General features: G+C 37.5%; 1 pseudogene; it reads left to right on the top strand.

Annotated features, from left to right (window-relative positions):
• The first annotated feature begins 3803 nt into the window (after window positions 1–3803).
• LOC125112660 (60S ribosomal protein L36-like) lies at window positions 3804–4112 on the top strand (annotated as a pseudogene).
• Window positions 4113–19260: the final 15148 nt, after the last annotated feature.

Genomic DNA, 19260 nt, shown 5'->3' on the forward strand with positions numbered 1-19260 from the left:
CATTTTATTTTATTTTATTTTTTGTCTTTTTTTGCCATTTCTTGGGCCGCTCCCGCGGCATATGGAGGTTCCCAGGCTAGGGGTCGAATCGGAGCTGTAGCCGCTGGCCTACGCCAGAGCCACAGCAACCAGGATCTGAGCTGTGTCTGCAACCTACACCACAGCTCATGGCAACGCCGGATCGTTAACCCACTGCGCAAGGCCAGGGACCGAACCCACAACCTCATGGTTCCTAGTCGGATTCGTTAACCACTGCGCCACGACGGGAACTCCATCCTTTATTTTAAATCATAACTTTTGGATGCTTAAAACTTCCTAGATTTCCTCCAATGTGCAATACAAAATTTTAAAAGATAATAATCTAATTCACTGTAGTTCACTATATTTAGTTGTTTGTTGATTTTACTGAGTATAAAATATATACCAGGCACTGTGCTATGAAGTGAAGATGCTGAGAGGGGTCATCTTAGAATATTTCCTTTTTCAGTAATGCTGAGGTTTTAGACTATTTTTAATGAGGTATAATTATGCAAATAACATTTAAATAGAATCAGAAATCTGGATGGCATTTCAAAAATATTTTATTTTTGAATGTTGACCTTATTATTAGTAGATATATTTAAACAATTTAAACAATATTACAAGATTATCATGCTATTTTAGAACATTAAAATATAATGAAACTAAGTTGTTTATGACTGCTTACCCATTAGTCTTGACTTTAAAACACTTCATCTTGAATGTAGGTATTTATGCTCTGAAAAGATTTGGAAAATGTAGGTTTGTGTCTGTCATATGTGTAATTATCACTGTTTTATAACCTAAATATTTAGAAATTATTTCATTTGAGTAGAAAGCGGAGCATACCTCCGATAGCTTATTTGAAACTTCTAAAATTCTGTAATTTTATATTATCTAAAAATTTAATATATTTCCAGCTTCCAGGATATTGTAAATTAAAAAACAAAAGTCATTGAACCATCAAAGAAAAATGGTTTTGAAATGCAGTCCTTCATTTTGGCGAATATGGAAAGCAATTTTTGCTTATCATATAATTTTCCTATTGGGTAAGAAGCAGGAAAACTGTTTCATGATTAAACAGTGACCAAACAGCTTATTTACTCTTTTATGCCTTTTTGTAAAGTAATAGGTATACGGTTGCCAAATCACAAGAAGCCACAAAAGGGTGTAGGACCAGTGGGGAAGGTCGGCAACTACTGTTAAGGATGATATTTTCATAGTTATGCTGACCCCTGACTCTGTTAACTGAATCACTGTAAATTAAAGCCAGCATGTTAACAAATCCTATTGCATAAAGCATTATTTCTCCACATATTAAGAAAAAAATGCTAAACTAAAAATGCTAATCTTTCACTTTCTCTGATTATTTTACTACCAAAACTCCTCTAGTTTCAGGTATTCATTATCAATTTAGTATAATGAGTTTGTTCAAATCAGTTCATAGGTCCCTCAAACAGCTCTCAGGTTTCATTCTAGCTTATACTCCCTCTACCTTTGAAAACAATTTGAGGTGGTGTACAGGATTAGCGTCATTTACTGTTTTATTTTATTTTTTTTAAGCTGATAATTTATTTCAGGGAAAATGAAAACTCTCTACCATTTTTACTAGTTGAGTAGCTTTGAACAAGTGGCTAAACATCTTTAAAAAAAGATTGGGGGAGTTCCTGTCATGGCTGAGCAGTAATGAACCTGACTAGTATCCACGAAGTCACAGGTTCCATCCCTGGCCTTGCTCAGTGAGTTAACGATCCAGTGTTGCCATAAGCTGTGGTGTAGCTCGCAGACAAGGCTCAGATCCGGCATTGCTGTGGCTGTGGTACAGGCCAGCAGTTGTAGCTCTGATTCAAACCCTAGCCTTGGAACTTTCATATGCCACAGATGCGGCCCTAAAAAGACAATAAAGAAATAAATAAAGATTGGGATGCTTACTTAAGCGTTGAATGACAGCATGTTTGTACTCAACAAATATTAAATTCCAACTAATTGACTGACTCTTTGGCCAAAAGGAAATTGAGGCTGCAAAAGTAAAGGGAATGAGAAAGGGAATTGAAGGGTAGAGGAAAAAAAAAGAAAGAAAGAAAAGAAAATAGAGATAGTTGCATCCCACCAACAAAGTTCCTTCAGATGCTTTATACTCAGAGAATTAAATAGGCTCTTCCCAGAATATTTTAAATATATATTTGTTAATTTAGCAAGTGTTAGGAATATATACTTATTTAATAAAATATTACTTCAGTGGAAGAATTTGGATAGCCTATGAATGTGTTATAAGATTTGTCATATTCTATTGTGTTGGAAATCTTTAAAATAAGTATCTTTCATTATCAAAAATCACACCTAATGCAGTATTTTGCATAAAAATAATTTTTTATTCTTGACAAAAAATGAGGGTGTAATAAAGATTAGTGAATTTCTGTGCTTCCTAAAAGACTTCTCAAAGGTGAACCATGAATGAGGACCATTTTTTTTCCATGGCAGTGAGCTGGGTTTTGAGAGCACAGCAGGGGATAAGCTTGGTCAAGAAAATAAGCCCTTGGAGTTCCCGTCGTGGCACAGTGGTTAACGAATCCAACTAGGAATCATAAGGTTTCGGGTTTGATACCTGCCCTTGCTCAGTGGGTTAACGATCCGGCGTTGCCATGAGCTGTGGTATAGGTTGCAGATGCGGCTCAGGTCCCGAGTTGCTGTGGCTCTGGCGTAGGCTGGTGGCTATAGCTCCGATTAGACTCCTAGCCTGGAAACCTCCATATGCCATGGGAAGCAGCCCTAGAAAAGGCAAAAAGACAAAAAAAAAAAGGAAAAGAAAAGAGAAGAAAAGAAGCCCTGTACTGCTAGGGCCCTAGAAGGAAGGAAAGGTGAGAAAAAGAAAGAAGGAGGAAGAGGGGAGAAATTTTCCTTTGTCTGGATTTTCAGCCACAATTCCAGCCTTATATTTGCTAGCCACTATTTCTTGTCTAGCTTACTTCTATGGCTGTCCTGACCATTGATTGCTAGATGCTTGGTTCTCACTTACATCTCTGGCTTTAAACTTGATTAAAACCTGCCCTACTCTATTCTCTGTTCCCCAAAAATTTCATATGCTCACTTCCAGCCAATGATTGTCTTACACCCAAGATCATCCACTTCTTCAATCTTCTCCACCCCAACCTCAATTCAAGAAAATCCAAATTCACAGACCCTCCTACTCGCACCTTTATCGCTACTGCACAACCACCTATTCTTTCCACAAAACTGAACACTCATAAGAAGAGTATCTTTAGGAAAGATTGTTGATGGCAATGGAAAGTTCAGAGGTACCCCTCTGCCTCAAAGCACAAGTTAATTCAAGTCATCCTCAGACAGATTAAGTATCTCTCTCTCTCTCACCCCACAGCCCTCATCCCTAAAAAATTTTCTCACCCCACTCCCTAAAAAAAAATAATGTCTTAAAGTGATTTGTGATTCAGTTCTTGCAGCAAGTTGGGCATTCGTAGTCGTAGTCACAAGTTAGAGTTTAATCAACTGTCTTTGTTTGAAAATAAAAACAAACCCTTGGAACGAGGAAGTACCTACATTGACAAACCAGTCAAGATAAGTTCTCAAAGGAAGAGTCAAATTTACAGTGGAGATTACTAATGAGGGCAGTTAAATTGTTCCTGCAGTCCTCCTGTCCTCTCACTTTCCAAAGGGTTCAGAGAAAAAAGTCACACAGCTTTTCAGGCAGTTCATTTCAAGGACTCCCTTAGGCTTATGTCGATAAAGTTTAGTTCTTCTGCTGCAGCAGCCGTTGAAGAGCAACAGCCATGGCTCTGTGCTACCCCATGGCCATGGGCCTCAACAAGGGCCATAAGGTGACCAAGAACATGAACAAGCCAAGGCACAGCCGCCGCCGCTGTCTCCTCACCGAGCTCTCCAAGTTCCTGCGGGACATGATCTGGGCAGTGAGCAGCTTTGCGCCTTTTGAGGGGTGGAGCTGCTCAAGGTCTCCAAGGGCAAGCGGGCCCTCAAGTTCATCAAGAAAAGGGTGGGGACACACATCCGCGCCAAGAGGAAGTGAGGAGCTGAGCAACGTTCTGGAGGCCACCAGGAACGCGGCAGCCAAGAAGGACTGAACCCCTTTCCCTCTGTGTGTAATAAAGCCCTGTCGGAAAAAAATAAACATAAAAAGTTTAGTTCTTTTAAATGGCCATCTCCTTTCTTCTGATAGCCATTTATGGTTACTTTCCTTTTGGAATTCAGGGCAGCTGTTCAGTCTCCCAGTGCTCCCGCACTGTTGGTCTCTCATAGTGTTTGATGCATTCATGATGTCTAACTTACATCAACCCTGTTCCTTCTGCCTTGCTTCCTGAGGCATAATCTCGATGTTTTCATCATTGTTCAGTTTTCACGAGCTTCATCTTAGTTATCTGTGTCCTTGTCTGTATATTTAAGGACCAAGATTGCATAACAATCTTAACAGAAGCATAGAAAAAAATAATGCTTTTTTGTGTGTGTGAAACTAAAAATCTGGAAAAAGTTACTGCTGCTGGTTCATCAGCTTAAAAATTGTTGGGACTTAGGTCTTTCTAATCCTCTTGACATTTGCGATCATATTTGTGACTGGCTTTGGCCATCAGGTCCAAGTTCCAGCTAAGGCAAAAGACCATAGGGGAAAGGACTAAGGGGCCACATACCAGCTGAATCAGCTTGTCTCTTTAAAAAGATTTCCCAAAACTGCATCTAGTCATCTTAACTTCTGTTTCAGTGGCCAAAAATAACTGTAGGAAAGATCAGAAAATTTAATATTTTGGATAGGCTCATTGGCCTTGCCACAAAAATTTTAGGTTTTGTTAGGAAGGGAAAGAGGAGAGTGAGTATTAGGTGAGCAACAAGCAGCATATGCCATGCTGTCCTTTCCTATTGGATCATAAACCATTATTCATACTGTAAAGAACATAGTACTTTGAATTAAGAACCCTGAATGTGATGGTTAATTTTATGTCAACTTTGCCAGGCCCTGATACCCAGGTGTTTGGTCAAACACCAGTCTGGATGACACCGTGAAGCTACTTTTTAGGTGTGATTAACATTTAAATCCATAGACTTTGAATGAATTACTTTCCATAATATGGGTGGATCTCATTCATCCGTTGAAGGCCTTAATAGAAAAAGATTGAAGGAAGAGGGAATTCTAACTTCCAGACAGTCTTCAAACTTGAACTGCAAAATCAACTCTTCCTTGGGTCTCCAGTTAACTAGCCTGCCTTGCAAATTTCAGATTTCCCAGTCCCTACAATTACTACACACACACACACACACACACACACACACACACACACACACACACACACACACACACTATTGCTTTTGTTTCTCTTAAAAACCCTGACTAATACACTGGTTTTGAGTTTTGGGTCCTAGACTTACTAGTTGATTACTAGTTGGACAATGTGCCTGGGACTCAGGATTACTTGGATTAAATCAGGAATGTTAAGGCTGTGTTCTAAATACTTTGAATAGATGTATTTATGGTGGGTGGGCAGGGAAGAATTTTGGACCTTCTCATTTCTGTACTTTTGTTTCAACAGCATCTTTATTTCGTTGGGTTTTTTATTTCTTTCTTTGAGCTTTTCTATTAAATTCTACTTGAGGAAGTGGACCTACTGATTAACATACCAAAGTAAATCAACTATACTTCAATTTAAAAAATTGAAAATAAAAAATAGCACACCAAGGGATTTTTAAGCCTCATTCCAGCTCTAGCAATTAAGTGTCACAATTGAGAGGATTCAGCTTGAGACATGCTGGCATCTCTAACTGGTGGGACTAGTTGGAAGTGTGGCTAAGAGAACTGATCCTCAAAGTAGATTAGCTTCCCCAAATGTATCAAGGCCCCAAATGATGGTGCCCTAAGAAGAGTTGTGAACCCAGACTAGAGTAGTGTAAATACGCAGGGGCTTCAGTTCAGTGTGTAGGCATTTGCGGGTCACAGGGATAGATGAAGTCAAGTAGATTATGGTGTCATGGATTAAAGCCGTTGTTTAGTGTGATCAGATGCTCCACTCAGCATCCCTGTTGTTCTGGCAAGTCTCTGTTATTGTGATGAGCCTGGATCCAACAAGTAAGGTTTGACACTGGACCAGTAACCTTGTTATTGTCTGAGATTCTTTGTTCGCAGGAGATACTTAATAAAACTATGTTAAACAAATAAATCCTCTATAACACTGCAACTCCACATATAAACCTAAAGGTTAGCACAGTATCAGACATCATTTCCACATTCCTAGCGGGATATTCCTATTAAAGTTTAGGAGATTATTTCCCTCACCAAAAAAAAAAAAAAAAAAAAGGGCAAATCCTTGTTACTTTAGTTGTAAGAACATTTCTGGAGAAAGACTTTAACTTAACAGGAGAATTGGTCTAATATGGCACTTTAGACCATCTTAGCATGCCACCTAAAATATTTCTACAAAAAGAAAAAAAAGCCATTTTTATTATAATGTGGTAAAATATAATACCAGATGAGTTTATTACTAGAACTGACCAAACTAATTCTCTATGAAATTTGACTAGTCTGCTTTTTGCCTTTCATTTAGTTTATTCTATAATAGTTTTAGAAGAGGTGATTTTGACCGAAACAGTATTATATATAGCTTAAAATTAATATTTTAAAATTTGGGGGGAGTTATTCTATGGTGGTTCAGTGGTTAATGACTAGTATCCTGACTAGTATCCACGAGGATGCAGGTTCAGTCCCTGGCCTTCCTCAGTGGGTTAAGGATCCAGCATTGCTGTGAACAGTGGTGTAGTTTGCATATGTGACTCAGATTCTGCATTGCTTTGGCTGTGGCGTAGGCCAGCAGCTGAAGCTCCAATTTGACCATGGGTATTTGATATGCTGTGGGTGCAGCCCTAAAAAAGCCAAAAGACAAAAAAAAAGAAAAAGAAAAAGTCTTTGGCAGTATAAGTGATTAAGAGCTTTTCTTTTCTTTTCTTTTTTCTTTCTTCTTAATTAGTACTATCTGGTTTCAAATCCTGAGTCTGAATACTTACTAGCTGTGTGACCATGAACAAATTACCTAATATCTGTAAGTCTCAATTCCCTTATCTGTTAAGTGAGGATAATAATATTAGTACCTATTGCTTGATAGGGACTGATTTTAAAGATTTTATGAGGAAGTTCATGTAAAATACTTAGTCAATACTTAGGCCTGGCACATAATGAAAATATGATAAATGTTATAATTTTTCCATTTTGGAACAAAATGATGACTACATTTAATAGATATAAATCACCCTTAATTTCTAAATAAAAGTAACATCTTGTAAGTGGTAACAATTACAATGATCTCCCATTTGCACAGTTTCTTGCTTGCACATTTAAAAAGTCTTGATAGTGGAGTGCCTGTTGTGGCTCAATGGAAACGAATCCAACTAGTATCCATGAGGATGCGGGTTCGATCCCTGGCCTCACTTAGTGGATTAAGGATCCAGCGTTGCTGTGAGGTGTGGTGTAGATCACAGACAGGGCTCAGATCTGGCATTGCCGTGGCTGTGGCATAGGCTAGCAGCCATAGCTCCGATTGGACCCCTAACCTGGGAACTTCCATATGCCATGGGTGCAGCCCTAAAAAGCAAAAAATTAAAAAAAAAAAAAAAACTTGATAGAATCATAGTCTAAAATGGCTCTGCACACTCTGACTTTGGAGAAAGATTCTCATGAAATGAAAAGTCAATCAATATGGGATCAGAGAGGAGATGGGATCACGACAATCAGTAATGAAGGATGAGGAGGATGGAGAGAGATTGGAGGAGAAAGGGAGGGAGAGGGAGGCTTTGTAAACAGCTTACGACACCTGGTTTCTGGGTAATTTGAATTGAACCCTCAGCTGTAGGGCTGATTAACAACTGAACCTCTGCTCTCCCCTCCTTAGAGACCACCTCCACTCAGCATCCCTGTTGTTCAGGCTCTTTTCTTTCTAGTAATAGTCTCAGGGTATCTCAATGTGATAGTCACAGGAGCTACTTTCAAAATACCTGGAAGTTAATGAATTGCAGCTATTTATATTAGGAATAATTTATTTTACCATTTATAATTTAGGAATTCAAACTCTATAAGATCTAAAAGAAAAAACACAGGGAGAAAAAGTTATGAAAGTTACTGAGCTCATTTAGGAACCATCAAGGTAAAAATTTAGCTCAATGGCCTGAGATTAGTTTGGAATTGCTAAGTATTGTGAAATAAGGCACTTAGTTTTTAGCCAGAGTCGACAAGCTTAAAGCTAAGACTGAAAGACTGCCAACTGGCAGGAAATGGTAAACACAGTGTTGACCCAGGATATCTGGCTGCATTATTGAGGAGGCAGTAGGTCTCACAGGGGGAACTGGCACTGTTAGGCATCTATTCAAGCTGAGAGGCAAGCCAAGGAACAAGAGGGTAGTCTGAAACTCCCATACCCTTCAAGAGCATCTTGATCAATTCCTCTAATCCATTCTGCTATAATAGGAAGTCTGTCTTGACTGTTTGATTGTTTATTTTACTTTAATCACTGCCCAATTAGCAATACCAGAGTTGCTTACAAATTTATATTTAACTAATATTTACCATGCACTTGTTCTCTTCATTCTTATTCTATCAAAAGCAGCATACATCTTTAGTTCACATCTGTAACTAAGGATACATTTTTATATTTCAGTTTTTTTTTTCTTTTGCTGTCTCTTGTTCTGGTGCAAGTTCTTCATCTTAGCCAAAAAGACTGAAGTGCTCGGTAACTGGGGAAGACAGGTTTTCAGTTCAAGTGGGTGTGTTACCTTGCTTGGGAAAACCTCAAGCAAGAATTTTGTTAAGACATTAAAACATCTCCAACTCCATGTATTGAATAATAGCATTCAAAGATTCTTGCATGAAAAATTCATACAAATGTCATTATTATTATTTTTCTTATTTCTATTTTGGGTGATAATGTGATGAACTGGAAAGAACAGTATCTCTTGGGCTACAAAGATAATGTTTGAATCCTTACTCTCCCAACTTACTCTAGTTGAAACCTTGAGCAAATGACTTGACCTCTCGGTATTGGTTTTCAATTCTATAGAAGTGAGATGCTGCCCATTTTGGAGAGCTATTAAAATGAGATGAGAAAATGTGCAGACAAAAAAAAAAAAAAAAAGAGTTCCCGTCGTGGCGCAGTGGTTAACGAATCCAACTAGGAACCATGAGGTTACAGGTTCGGTCCCTGCCCTTGCTCAGTGGGTTAACAATCCGGCGTTGCCATGAGCTATGGTGTAGGTTGCAGACGCGGCTCGGATCCCGCGTTGCTGTGGCTCTGGCGTAGGCCGGTGGCTACAGCTCCGATTCGACCCCTAGCCTGGGAACCTCCATATGCCGCAGGGTCGGCCCTAGAAATGGCAAAAAGACAAAAAAAAAAAATAAAAGAAAATGTGTGGACAGATCTAGCACACAATAAGCATTCGATAAATTATTGTTTTTATTTTTTTAGTGTTGTTTGTTATCATTAATCATATTTGCTCAAATTGTCAAATCACATTGGTGATTTTGCATATATTTTATGAAAATACATAGCTTATATATTTTACTACTTAGAACATTTGTCATTGGACAAAGCTCTGGAAAAGATAAAGCAGATAATTTACATAACGTGGCGTGGCGGTAATAGTGGTGATGGTAATTATTTTTACTTTTAAAATTTTGGTGCTCAATTCTTACTTTTAAAACATTATTACTATTAGAATAAATGCAAAGTAATACACAATTCATGCCCTTGATAAATATAAACCTAGTGTGGAATATAAACAAAACACAGGGAAGAAAATCCAGTGGGTGCAGTAAAGATGACATAAAGTAAAGAGAAAGTTGGATAGATGGATCAATAAAGGCTTTGATGGCTATGGAAAGATTGAACATGGGGACATGGGGATGAGATGAAGAGAGGGAATTTCCAATAAAAGAATCAGCATGATGGTAGAAACAGGAAATCAGGGCATGTTTAGAGATAAAATGGCAGCATGCTGTAAAACATTTTTTCCCCAAACTCTTGTAATAAATCAAATTTTTTTAAATGAAATTGTATACAGAACCCTAATATGTAAAATATTTCAAAGTAGTAATTAGTTATTCTATGACTTCAAAATTAGCACAATTACTCCTCTAAGGCTCTGGTCTAATGGCATGCAGATATTCGAACCCCAGAATAATGGACAATGGTTGCAGTCTCAGCATCCATTGCACTTGGACCACAATGTCATATAACTTCTGAAGCACATCTTTGGATCATTAGGATTCAGGAGACTTCATCTGAAAAACCACTGGGATAGAGGGATTTAAAGTACAGCCTGACAGATTTGTCTTAATTTAAAAAATGGGAGCCTTTGAAGATTTCTTAGTGTGGGAATGATATTGGATAGCACTGCTCTAGAAAGATTAATCTTATCAAATGAAGATGATAAACTGGGGGGAAAACGATTAGCAATAAGGAGAGCTTTTAATTATCAGACTATTGAAATAGAGCAGAAGATGTTAAAGTAGGGCCCAAAACTAGAGTGGGTAGAAGTGAGGTATTCATTTACATTCTAGTTTAAATTGGAACTTTATTTTTCTAATAAGAGAATTGTATTTTAATTTCACAGTCTTCACAGTACTATGGTTATTATTAATTCTATATTGAACATATAAATTTTGTTGGTTTTTAAAATTTTCAGTTCTTTGGAAATTAACTCTTTACATAAAAAAAGTGAAAAATTTTTTGTAATTATTCTTCTGAAAGGTAGATTTTTTTAGAATTGTGTTTGGTTGAAAATGTTGATCTAAAGATTTTTCCTTTTTTTTTTTTTACTTTAGAGTTTTAGTTCTTTAGTTCTTAGTCCATAAAGACTCTTAGGTTACTCTTTTCTGATTACTTTTTTTTTTTAATTACTCAACTAAATATAAATCACATATCACTTTTAAATGTGTAAATTTTTTAATAACTCGATTTAAATGAGTCCAAACCCTTTAATTTCTATTTTTTGTTGCATAAACTTAACCTAAGACAGGATCTTAATTTTTCTTCAACTCTTTCCAAAAAGAGCAGCTTTTTTTTTTTTTTTTTTTTTTCCCCTTTTAGGGCCATACCTGCGGCTTATGGAGGTTCCCAGGCTAGGGGTCGAATCGGAACTGTAGCTGTTGGCCTACACTACAGCCATAGCAACGTGGGATCCAAGCCCTGTCTGTGACGTTCACCACAGCTCATGGCTCATGGCAACATTGGATCCTTAACCCACTGAGTGAGGCCAAGGATCAAACCCACATTTTCATGGATACTAGTCAGGTTCATTAACCACTGAGCCATGACAGAAACTCGGACAGTAGCTTTTCTGACACTGGAACCAGAGTGTAGAGAGAAGAAATTTTAATAGCTTTGTTACTAACTTTGTTGCAAGGCATTAGAAATCAGAGGCAAATGTTTTGAAGACTTAAATACTATGTCTGAAGGTTTTGTAACATTTTATCAATCATCACCAATAAAATAATATTCCTTATGAGTGAAAATTCCAAATAGTGGAAGCTTATCACTTTAGATACCTTCTTTTTCTATTTCAGCCACTTCCAAGGAAGTCTTTTAAAATGCATTCCCCATTGCCTTGTTATTGGAATGAGAGTGTTATTCAAATCTTAATGCTCTTTTTTCAAAATCCAGATTCCTTTCTGGTTCGTATGTGACCATTTCTATTTCTAAAGTACCTGATTTCTTTAGATTTCTCATTTGTTATCACTATCAGCCTTTATAGACCACTAAAACAAACAAGAAAGAAAAAAAAAAAGATTGTTACAATTGCATATAAAATAAAAGCCAAAATAAATGATGATTGCAAAGACTACTTTGTGACAGCCATGTAGTCATCAGAAGTATTTTATTGGTATCCTTTATACTGACTCCAAATGGGTCGGTTTATTATATAAGGATTACTGATTAAATTGACTACCATGGTAATTTTCTGAGACAAGCATGAATTTAAATACTTCAATGTGATTCTAGGTGATCTATGTCAAAAGATATGATAGGAAGGACATAGAGGAAAAATCCTAAAACATTAAATAAATTAGCCGTTATTTTTCAGAGTCAGGGCTACAGGAAATGACATCCACTCAGTGTTGAGTTTTACTAGCTGTTATAGGGGAAGTTTATTTTTCTGAGCAGATACCCCTCCACTCCCATTGCACCCTACATTGCTCCATATCACAGTTCATTTCATGTTGGTTTATAAAAGTTGTGTTTAAAATCTGTCTTCCCCTCCAGACTTACAAAAAAAAAAATCCTAAAGGGAAGGATATGCCTATTTTTATAGACACAAAGAAGTATGAACTTAATTTCTGGTTATAACTGAAAAGAATGTTTAGGGTCAATATAAAACCAGACAACAGTGAGAAACTGAAACAATTAGGATTAATTTATCCTTTCTGGTTCCAGTCCTTAAGAGAATCTGCTATTTAAAAGCAAAAAAAACAACTTCTGCCAAAGTTTATGTTTTATCTCTATCCCAACCTTCCTATCTCCTTTTCCAGAACTTCTGGGTAATGATTTAATGATTCTCCACTCTGGGCAACTATTTCTTTTTGTTCATCACCTGCCATGGAAGCTCTTTTCTATATCTTCTTTGAAATCTTTAGGAGTCAGTTGCTGGCTCTGACTGACTTACTCTCAAGTACTTGGGTCAGAGAAGAAAGGACACTGAATATAATCACTATTTTTAGTTTGAAGTCAAAGGCTTATAAACCTTAAAAGTTAAGGTAATCCCAATAGTAGCTCCTTTTTATCATAACAAATGTATGCTTTCCTTGTGTATACATCCTTTACTATCCTGATAAGTTACTTTAGGCCCATCTCAAAGATGTAAAATTGAAGTTCAGAGAGGTTAAGTGGTATGTCCAAGGCTACAAAAGAGAACATTACAAATCCAGGATCAAACCAAGTTTCCCTCATGTTGCTGCAGACAGCATCCTCATGTTTCCTGGTCTCCTTTCATCACAAGGAAGTCTGCATTTGCAGAAAAACAAAACCCTGATATTTTCATGAAAGTTGCCCTGACAAACTGTTTTCTTTAGATGCCAAAGTCCTTTTCCTTCCTGTTCTAAACCTAGAAGGATTAACCTGTTAGGGTACAAATGGCTACACTGAAAACCAGATTGATACACAGAAGCTGGGAATTTGCATTTTAGCAATAAACTCTGGACAAAGTAATGTTTTTCAGGAACATGATAAAATTTCAGGCACTGTAACCAGATTCTTGGAAGGTATTTGGGGGCAAAGTTTCTTTTGTTTGTTTGTTTTGTCTTTTTAGTGCCGTGCCTACAATTTATAGAAGTTCACTGTCTAGGGGTTGAATCAGAGCTGCACTGCCTGCCTATGCCACAGCCATAGCAACACTGGATCCTTTAACTGGCAAGGCCAGGGATTGAATCCGCATTCTCATGGATACTAGTCAGGTTCATTTCCCCTAAACCACAACAGGAGCTCCAGGGCAAAGATATTTACTAGAGATTCATCAAAGGCAGAAAGCTGTTTCCTTAAATTTGTGCAGTCTAATCTTTTTTAGTCACAGGATGACAATTTATAGTCAATATCAATGATAGTGGAAGAGTTGCTTCATTTAGTACGGAAGGCTATGGATGGAAATTGTTGATTTATCTGTGTTTAATATGTGTATTGAACAGGTTAAGATGAACCATTAGAATTAAAAGGCAGACAGGAGGACATGACAATTGAAAAAAATGTCGGAAGGAAAATAAATGTACTAGATATTCTTTTCACAGAGTAACAGTTTCCTTATCATGACAAGAGACAGAGGGAAAGTAAGATTTCATGCTTATAGATGACAAGCAATTTTCTTCAGTTTACGATATTTCTCTAGTGCAGTGCTATCCAGTAGAATTTCTGTAATGATAGGAAATGTTTTTTATCTTGGTTGTCTAATAAAGTACCCACTAGCCACATATGGTTATTGAGCACTTGAAATAGTAACTAGTGCTACTGAGGAAATGGCTTTTTTATTTCAATTAAATTAAATGTAAATAGCCTCATGCAGCAGTGGCTACCATATTGGACAGTGCAGCAGGCAAAATAGATGCTGAAGCCATTTCTCTACCTTTCATTGCTGTCAAATTAAGTAAGATGAGTTCTTATTGAGTTTTTTTTTTCCTAGGTGTTCTGAAAGATTCGGAGTTATATTTCTAGTAGTACCGTTTAGCTTCTCCCTGTGAGAAAACTAAAGCAAGTGAGATGGATCAGACTTCCAAGCCTAGATCCATCAATTCAGCTGTCACAAATAATGTTATTAAAATAAAAATAATTCCACAAATATGCATTAATAATATCTGTCCACAAATGGAGCATTAAACTCATTTACATAAATAGCTTAAGATATTAAGGAGTTAAAGTAAAAATTGTTTAAAGTGATGGTTCCCTTTGTGCCAAGTAAGAATGTGCTATCTAGGAAAATAGCAGCCAAAGACAGGAACCTCCTTTCTTGGTGATTACACATTGAATGGAAAGGAAGAGTGAGTAGAAAGAAAGGTGAAGATATAATGCAGGCTTTGCAAACTCACATATCTTCAGGACCATGGCAAATAATGTAACTATGTGACTTGCAAAGTTAGGCTAAGTGTGAAGTAGAGAGCACTGCCCCTCCCCACATCCCATCCCCAAGGACTTTATTGCTCTGGTTATACCAAGGGCCACCTGCTCAGCCAATCTGCCCCCACCAGCGCACCACTCTTCCAACCCTCCTGGGGCAGTCACCTGGCCTCTTTTGTAAGCAAGTTTGAATACCATTTTACTAAAGGAATCTGAAGTTTTCTTCAGTTCCAGCACCCTTTGATGCTATAATTATCAATCCACTATTTTTAGTGGTGGGGGGAGTCTTATTTTAATCAAAATACTATATCTTGGAGTTTTGGTGCATAAGGATAACTTTATAACTAGTATGAATATTTATGGGGTAGGCAACTCCAGATTCTTTTTTTTTTTTTTTCTATTTCTTTGGGTAGGAATAGGGTTTGTGCTGGATATGTTGTTGTTGCTATTTCTCAGGGCCGCTCCCACGGCATATGGAGGTTCCCAGGCTAGGGGTCGAATCGGAGCTGTAGCCACTGGCCTACGCCAGAGCCACAGCAACGCAGGATCCGAGCCGCGACTGCAACCTACACCACAGTTCACGGTAATGCCGGATCATTAACCTACTGAGCAAGGGCAGGGACCGAACCTGTAACCTCATGGTTCCTAGTTGGATTCGTTAACCACTGCGCCACGACGGGAACTCCATTTTTTTTTAAAAAATCATGTTATGTAAAATATTTTAGATAAAATGGCTTTCCATAACTAGTTTAAGCTTATAGTTAATTTATGATTATTTCAAAATATTGTTTGGTGGTCTTATTGCTAGTTCCTGCCTAGTTCATGGCTAGTCAACTATTAGTCTTTTCTCCTAATGTTGTAAGGGTCCTGAGGCCCTCTTTATCAAAATACGCCCTCTAAATGCCGCCATCTCCATACCCAACCGCTAGTCTATCCATTCACTCTGATGGAATATTCCTATCTGGGCTCTCACCAGTGACTTCCTGGCCTGTATCTCATCACCCCAAAGAGAATGCAGGAAGAAACTTGGGATTCATGCCTGCCACCTGTCATTGAGAAAAGGTTGGCCACTGTAACATGAGATTTTGCTGCTCAGCTACAACACAGCCCCACAGTATGAACAGCACCTAAGTGGACCAAGCTAGCCTTTAGTGGCCTTGAGCCTCTCTAATAAACACCGGGAAATCAGGCCACAGTCCTTTATCCTATGAGATCTTTTCAACTTTAGGTACATTTTAATCTTTTCATGGAATTATTATCCCCAACTCTGGGGCCCAGAAAGTATCCAGTCCCTGATTTCTCCTCTTCATTTCCCTCTCTGACTCTTTTACACTCCTCACAAGTCCTATTAGTTGTCCTTCTTCTTGGGTAGAATTTCATACCCTCCCTTTTCTTTTCTCCAACATAATCCCATTTCCTTAATAAAGAACAGATGATGAGAGAAAGGTGGAAAAGAAGAGGACTTACAGATTAAAATATCACCGTGAGAAGCCTTGAACGTGAATGTAATACTGGAGAAGTATATCATTATTCTTCATGTATAAGGAAGACTTCTGATGGGGTAGCCAAAATTACAGTAAATGACACAGGATCCATAGCTGCCCTTTATCCCACTCTGCCATCACCCATACCCCCCCCCCCAGGTATCCTCAACAAGTATCTCTGGTGTAATGTGTATGTTTTTCTCAGTTTAAGATTAAGTATTCTTAATTTTGTTCACTTTTGCTGTCAGACTAAAACAAAATTAGGCCAATACTTAAAGTCAGTGTTAAGTATTTATACCTATCTTTTGTGGCTCCTAAAGGAGAGGCCAATGGAATGCTTCAGTTATCTGGAACTTATCTCAATCATAACCCTAAATCCATCTCCTTCCCTATCTCTATGCCCATCTCCATTCTCAAACAGCAGTTTTCAGCAGTTTGCTTATGTTATTTGTTGGGATAGTTTTCATTGTGTTTATTTTGCTTTGGGAATATAAGCTTCATAGTTTCATAGTTTTCAACAAATTTGGGAAATTTGTCTATTATTTCTGTTCCCTGTTCCCCTGCTTTCATTCTGTGTCTACTGTAAACTAAACTTATTTATATTGTCCCAGGGATCACTGAAGCTTTGTTTATATTTTTTAGTCTTTGATCTTTCTATTTTTGACTTTAGATAGCTTCTTTTTCTTTGTCTTTACATTTACCAACCTTTTTTCTGAAACAAATATACTGTTTTAAATTTCATCTAGTAAATATGGAGTTCCCGTCGTGGCGCAGTGGTTAACGAATCCAACTAGGAACCATGAGGTTGCGGGTTCGGTCCCTGCCCTTGCTCAGTGGGTTGGCGATCTGGCGTTGCCGTGAGCTGTGGTGTAGTTTGCAGACGCGGCTCGGATCCCGCGTTGCTGTGGCTCTGGCGTAGGCCGGTGGCTACAGCTCCGATTCAACCCCTAGCCTGGGAACCTCCATGTGCCCCTGGTGCGGCCCTAAAAAGACAAGACAAAAAAAAAAAAAGATACAGTTTCTTCCGAGGACTCTCCTGAACAATCAAGAGACATCTCTACTCTGATTGATGGAAACTCAGATAACTCCCAGCTCTATTTGAGGTTTAGAAATTGTTTATCTTACAGATCCAATATAATTATTCTTTCCCTGATAGATAGATGTTCCTAGTCTGGACTTGTGAGGCTTCACATTACTCATGTATTTGGTTTTCAGCCAAAGACTCATAGGAATCCCTAGTCAGATTGTTGGAGTTCTTTCTCCACACATTTCTTTTATCTCAGATACTTTTTCCTATAAATTCTAACTGTTGCTTCCTCCTCAAATTGGGACACCTATGTCCCAACTCAATGAAATTTCCAGGCTCATTTTGGTTTCCCCATTCCTATACTGCAGACCAGAAACTATCTCCAAGCAAGAAGCTCAACTCATTTGTTTCTCTTCTCAGGGACCATTAGCAACACTGCTTATGGTCCAGTTTCTGAAAACAGATATATTCTATATTTTGCACAATTTTCTAGTTATTTATGGGTGAAGGATTATTTGAGCTCTGTGACTCCCTCATGGCCAGAAGCAGAAATATCCTGCTTTTCAAGCATGACTTCCTTTTAGGCTTGTGATTTTGCTTCAATAGGTTTTAACAGATAGGACCCTCTCTCACCACTGTGCTTATATATGTACAAAAATTATAAAATATTTTCTTATCTAGATTTTTGACTGAATGTATGAAACTACTTTAGGAACAAGAGACATTTATACTCTAGATAGAGAATCAGGTGGAGATTATGAGAGGATAGAATTGAGCCCTGCTCACTCTCAGTTTTGGTTATCATTAGTGGGACCTGGACCTGTGAGCCACCCAAGAATGAATTTTAAACATCAGTGAATATGAAAGTTACATAGATTTTTATCTTAATTAATTAATTACAAAATAACTGAGAGAAAAAATTTTCTCTTCATGCTTGCCTTTTGTTTCCTATTCTAGGTGTTTATGCACCTCTAGGTTTTCAGTGAAACTCAAGATGATGTGACAGAAAGTTTCTGTATAAAATATTTTTGAAACCTGGTTTTAAAAATGTAACTGTAAAGTTAGGCAATTACCATTTTCATTCCAAATCCGGAAAAGAAAGTAGCTGCCGATCAAGTTAGGCAGGAATTGTCATATTTTTCACCTTAGAGGATGAGAAATATAAAACTATTACAATTGTTTTTAATATAATTGTCATCATGAAGCATTAGTGAACATATAACTTATTAACTTTGTTCTGTTTGAACAAAAAATTCACAGGATTTATGGGATGCAAATGACACAAAGATTATATTGCATTGGTGTTTCTATATTATTAGAATATCTCTACAATACAATTCAACTGAAAGAAATGATTTTTAGGTGCATAATTAAGATGTACTCTGGCCCATAGAGGGAGAATAATACTCAAATTGCTTGTTATTTACATAAATCTTTATTCAGGGACATTCATAGTTTAATAATAATGTTGGATACTATAAATCTTGTAAGTACATAGAATCACTTTTTAGGAGTTTCCATCATTGCAGCTCAGCAGTTAACAAACCCAACTAGCATCCATGAGGACACGGGTTTGACCCCTGGCCTTGCTCAGTGGGTTAAGGATCCAGCATTGTTGTGAGCTGTAGTATAGGTTGGATCCTGTGTTGCTGTGGCTCTGGCATAGGCTGGCAGCTATAGCTCCAATTGGACCCCTAGCCTGGGAACCTCTCTATGCCATGGGTGCAGCCATAAAAAGACCAAAAAAAAAAAAAAAAGAATCACTTTTTAGAAAATACTCTTTTATGCATAAAAGTCATCCTAAGTAAAATTCTTAATTTGTTCAGGTAAACAGCAGACCTTTATGCAACATATTTGAGTGCGGTAGCCCTGAGACTTTTTATTTAAACTTCAAATGTTCAGCAACTTAAACAGTGGTAAATTTGCCTTAGACAATTTGGAAAATTGCCTGAAAAGAGTCAATGTGCTGCAAATTATTTAATACAACATGAAATCTATAAATCTCAGAGCTATAAAGCACTATGCACATAGGTACCTGTTTTCATCTCTTATATTTAGTTGTAGGAATTCTTTGTAACGCTATCCCTTTCGAATATGACTATTGTTATTGATGGTAGTGCATTGATTTAGTCACATTTCT

The sequence above is a fragment of the Phacochoerus africanus genome, chromosome 1, assembly GCF_016906955.1.
Source record: "Phacochoerus africanus isolate WHEZ1 chromosome 1, ROS_Pafr_v1, whole genome shotgun sequence".
Taxonomy (NCBI): domain Eukaryota; kingdom Metazoa; phylum Chordata; class Mammalia; order Artiodactyla; family Suidae; genus Phacochoerus; species Phacochoerus africanus.